Source organism: Cervus elaphus, chromosome 21, assembly GCF_910594005.1.
Source record: "Cervus elaphus chromosome 21, mCerEla1.1, whole genome shotgun sequence".
Lineage (NCBI taxonomy): Eukaryota > Metazoa > Chordata > Mammalia > Artiodactyla > Cervidae > Cervus > Cervus elaphus.
Genome location: NC_057835.1, coordinates 33,230,274 through 33,235,199, shown reverse-complemented (window position 1 = coordinate 33,235,199; position 4,926 = coordinate 33,230,274). Strand labels below are relative to the sequence as shown.

General features: G+C 39.4%; 1 non-coding gene across 1 annotated transcript; it reads left to right on the top strand.

The window, feature by feature from the left end:
- The first annotated feature begins 1,016 nt into the window (after nt 1-1,016).
- Nucleotides 1,017-1,123, top strand: LOC122679752. The gene has a single exon (XR_006336537.1). It is a non-coding gene; the product is annotated as a U6 spliceosomal RNA (small nuclear RNA).
- The last annotated feature ends 3,803 nt before the right edge of the window (nt 1,124-4,926 follow it).

The following is a 4,926-nucleotide window of genomic DNA, read 5'->3' as shown; positions in this document are numbered from 1 at the left end:
TGGTAGTGTTGGTGGTTTAGTCTTGAAGTCTTGTCTGACTCTTGTGACCCCATTTACTGTAGTTTGCCAGGATGCTCTCTGTCCATAGGGTTTCCCAGGCAAGAATACTGGGGTGGGTTGCCATTTCCTTCTGCAAGGGATCTTCTCGACCCAGGAATCTTACCTGGTTCTTGTGCATTGCAGGCACAAGCTACAGGGGAGTGAATGAGCTACAGGGGAATGAGCTACAGGGGAAGCCCACTTTACATACATACATTCAGTAAATTTCTGACCAAATCCAGGTATTCTTATTCCAGAGATGCCCCTGTCATTGCCTTGGTATCAGTTCTCATTGTTTGTCATCTGGACTGTGGGGACAGCATCCTTCCTGACTTTTCACCTCACCCCCAGCAATCTTGTAGCAGGTGCACTAGAATGAACTTGCTTAAGATACATTTGATTATATCATCCCCTCCTGAGTGATCTCCAGCATTTTCTCTTTGTCCTGAGGACCCTTTAAATAGTGTGACAAACAAGAGGCTTTATAATTTAGCTCCTGTCTACCCCTCCAGCCTCATTTCTTGCCACACGCCTATCTTCATACTCTGTACCATCGCTGCATTGACCTTCTGCCCTTTTCCAAACTGGCCATGCCCGATTCTCACTCTACTACTCCTGTGGTCCCTCCCCCAGCTCTCCTTATCTACAAATTAAAGTGGTGCAACATGACTTTTATTTATAGTAAAAGGATCATTTAGGATGAAAATGACCACATTACCGTAGTAAGATACCCCTTACTAATGCAGAATGAATTACCGGTAAATCTCAAGATAAATCCCAGGTTGTGTTGAGATGTTGATTTGCCTCAATTAGATAGAATCATTAGACTAAAGAGTGAAAAGAAGTTTAATTCAGGAGTTCTATCTTTAGTTTGTTAAGTTCTTAAAGGTTTGACAGTCCAGTGTCCACATACTAAGTATAAAACTACTGGGAAACTAATTCTTCAGCAATATGCTATTAAAAATTCACATTGTCTGGTGCTCGCTTTGGCAGCACATATACTAAAATCAGAACAATACAGAGAAGATTAGCATGGCCCCTGTGCAAAGATGACATGCAAATTCATGAAGTGTTCCATATATTTATGAGTTTGAGAGATTGGGATTGGCATAGTAGATGCTATTGATACTACATATAAAATAGATAACTAATGAGAACTATACATTAGCTATACTAATGTAGAGTTCAGGGAACCCTACTCAGGGCTCTGGGGTGACCTAAATGAGAGGAAAATCCAGAAAAGAGGGGATATATGTATACATATAGTTGATTCACTTTGCTATTCAGTAGAAACTACCACAATATTGTAAAGCAATTATACTCCAATAAAAATTAATTCTTAAAAATTCAGATTGCCTGAATAGACCAATTGGGTAGCTTCTTGTATTTAGAATCTTTATCTGAAAAAGAATGTTTAGTCTTGAAAGCTTAACAAGAATAAAATTTAGATGAATAATATGATATGTAGAAATAATATATGTATTTCTTGAAATGTATTCACTTTTCACATTTTGTTTCCCCATTTTTGATAAAGGATCCTAAACACAGCACTGAAAGTCAACTCCCTAGCAGTCTGTCTTAGAAATAAATGAAAGAGAAAGGACTGGAATGCTCCTGAATGCACTGTTCAAGGCAAAAGTCATGCTTCTGATCCCAGTAGGGTTGTGATATGCTCTCTGCAAAGCCCATTGCTCCCGGTTTTTCAATTACAACTTTGACTCATATTCCTTGATTAGTAACAAGCAATCAATCATAATTAATTAGTTAAAATGTTCAACCGTTAAAATCATTACCATTAATTAAAATAATTATCTCTATTTTGGCTGCACTTCATTACCATTTCTGGGAAATGCGTTGCTTTACTGCCATTCTTAGTGCACATTCTTGGTGAAAGCAAAGCATATAATAGATCATCTATGAACTGCTTTAAAAGTGACAACCACAATAAGGTTTTGGACTTCTGTTGTTGTGGTTGCATTTGGAGAAAACATTTTACTATAGTATCATGAGCTTTATGAATAAAGCTCTTTGAAATGAGCGTTAGCTTTTCACAGGATGCTAGGAAATGAGAATTTTTGAAAAAACTTGCACCTTGGAAGGAAATGTTTGTTTTATAGGTTAAACAATAGACTAGATACACAAAAGGAGAGAGAGAACCAGTGAAGTAAAGTAGATAACAGAGTTGAAAACATGCCCTGAGACATAGGAGTTGGAGGAAAAGAAGATAAGAGGCATGGAAGATAAGATACAATGAGAAGTAACAGTTTTTTTCTATTAGAGATCTAGAATGATAAAATAAAAAGAAGAGAGAAGTCTTTGAAGAGGTAATGGTAAAGAGTTTTCTAGAATGGGAAAAATGTATGTGCCTTAAGCATGGTGTGTGTGCCTACATGCCCAGTCACTCTCTCTGTGACTTCATGGACTGAAGCCCGCCAGGCCCCTCTGTCCATGGGATTCTCCAGGCAAGAATACTGGAGTGGGTTGCCATTTCCTCCTCCGGGGGATCCTCCCACCCAGGGATCAATGCAGGGATTTCCTGCATTGGCAGGTGGATTCTTTATCACTGAGCCACCTGGGAAGCCCCTAAGCAGAGTAAATAGAAACAAATCCGTATCTAGACACATAAGAGTTAAACTGCAAAAGTTTAAGAAAGAAGAGGGAAAGCAGTTAAAGACAAATGTTAGAAAAGACAAACTTAGAAACAAATGACAGAAGCATAGGAATGAAATGCCAGGAACAGTAGATGCTAGAAAACACTGGAATCCTGTTACCTAAGCACTGAGGGGAAAGAACTTGAACCTAAAAGTATCCTAAGAGTGATGAACATTTCTAGCTATACATAGATGAAGCACATGCCTATTTTCAGACTCTCATTGAAAGAAAGGCTCATGCAGACACTTTAGCAATGAGCAAGATGAGCTCAAATGCAAGAAGAAATTGTGACCAAAGAAATCAGCCAAATATGTTGGTCTGCCCAAATACCTTGTGGTTAATCAGTGGCACTATTCACTAGTTTGGGGAGAAAAATGGTTAAAATGATGGTTAAGATCTTAGACATTGCTTACATGAAATGTGAGCATGGGATGATACTTGGAGAGAAGTTAACACATTTTAAGATTCTTGCCTTGTTTGGGAGAAGGATGAAGATATTGTTAATACTTGTTAGAAAAACATAAGGTTATGGATGCATGTTATTAATATAAAGGATAACTTCTGAAAGAAACATAAATTTCATGACGGTGTGCCTCTGGGGCTGGGGTGGGGAGTCTGGGTTTGAGAAAGTGTGCAGTGGGATTTCGTTGTTATCAGAGGCACCTGCATTGTGGACAACAAGGTCATGGCTTTCTGGGAATGAATACTGGCTCTGCTCCTATTCTTTGCTGGATTGTGTCCCCTGAAGATTCATTCCCATACTTTGGAGATAAGACCTTTAAAATGGTAATTAAATTAAAAACGAGGTCATTAGTGTGGGCCCTAATCCAGTATGCTGGTGTCCTTTTATAAGAAAAGGAAATTAGGACACACACACACACAGAGGGAAAACTGTGTGAGGACAGAGAGAAGACAGCTGTCTACAAGCCAAGGAGAGAGGCCTCAGTAGAAACCAATTGTTTAGACACTTATATATATATTTGGCTGCATTGTGTCTAAGTCGAGTCACATGGGATCTTTCGTTGGGGTGCACAGACTCTCTCGTTGTGACAGCCTCAGTTGCTCCCTGGAACACGTGGGATCTTGTCTCATTTCTCTGACCAGTGATTGAACTCGTGTCCGCAGCATTGCAAGGTGAACTCCTAACCACTGGACCACCAGGGAAGTCCCTCTGTAGATACTTTGGTTTCAGGTTTCTAGCCTCCAGAATTATGAGATAATAAATTTCTGTGGTTTAAGCCACTTAGTTTTTGGAACTGTGTTATGGTAGCCCTAGCAAAGTAACACAGCCTTTTAAGTATCTTGACTTGGCATGGCTTAAAATTCTGTCCCTCAGTTTCTTCTCTGTAAAACTAAGATAATAACAACTCTATCTCATAGGGTTTTTGTAAGATTCAATCAAATTAATGCGTATAAAGTACTTGGAATACTACATATATATATATATATATATGGTTAACCCCCAATAAATGTTAGCTATTATTTTATTAAAAATTTTAAATGTGACAGACTATTATTAACATTGATTCATTTGGAGTGATGGGGAAATGGATATTTGTTGTATTCTGTATTTTTAGGCAAATTTAAAAATTATTCTGACTAAAAAGGTAAAACTGTTTTCTATTATCTGGCTTCCCTGGTGGCTCAGTGTAAAGAAACCGCTGCCAATGCAGGAGACTCGGGTTCAATCCCTGGGTCAGGAAGATCCCCTGGAGGAGGAAATGGCAACCCACTCCAGTATTCTTGCCTGGGGAACCCCATGGACAGAGGAGACTGGTGGGCTATAGTCCGTGGGGTCAATAAAGAGTCAGACATGAGTTAGTGACTAAACAACAACATTTTCTGTTATCAGCATTATGTAGGAACTTGATAGATTGAAGAATATTACAACTAATGTCTTGGTAGAGGGTTTATTAACAGATAATTTACTTATTTGGGAAATATTTTTAGTGCCCAGCTGACCCTTTGAGTATTATGTCTTAGCCAATTGTCTTTCTTTTCTTTTTTTCTTTATTTTTGGCTGCACTGAGTCTTTGTTGCGCAAACAGGTGCTACTCTTGTTGCGGTGTCTTCTCTTGCCGGGGCTCAAGGGCTTTAGAGTGGGGATTGGTAGTTGTGGTGCACAGACTTAGTTGCCTTGTGGCATGTGGACTCTTCCCCAAACAGCGTTGAACCCACGTCGCCTGTGTTGGGGACTGACGGCAGGTGGATTCTTAACCGCTGGACCACCAGGGA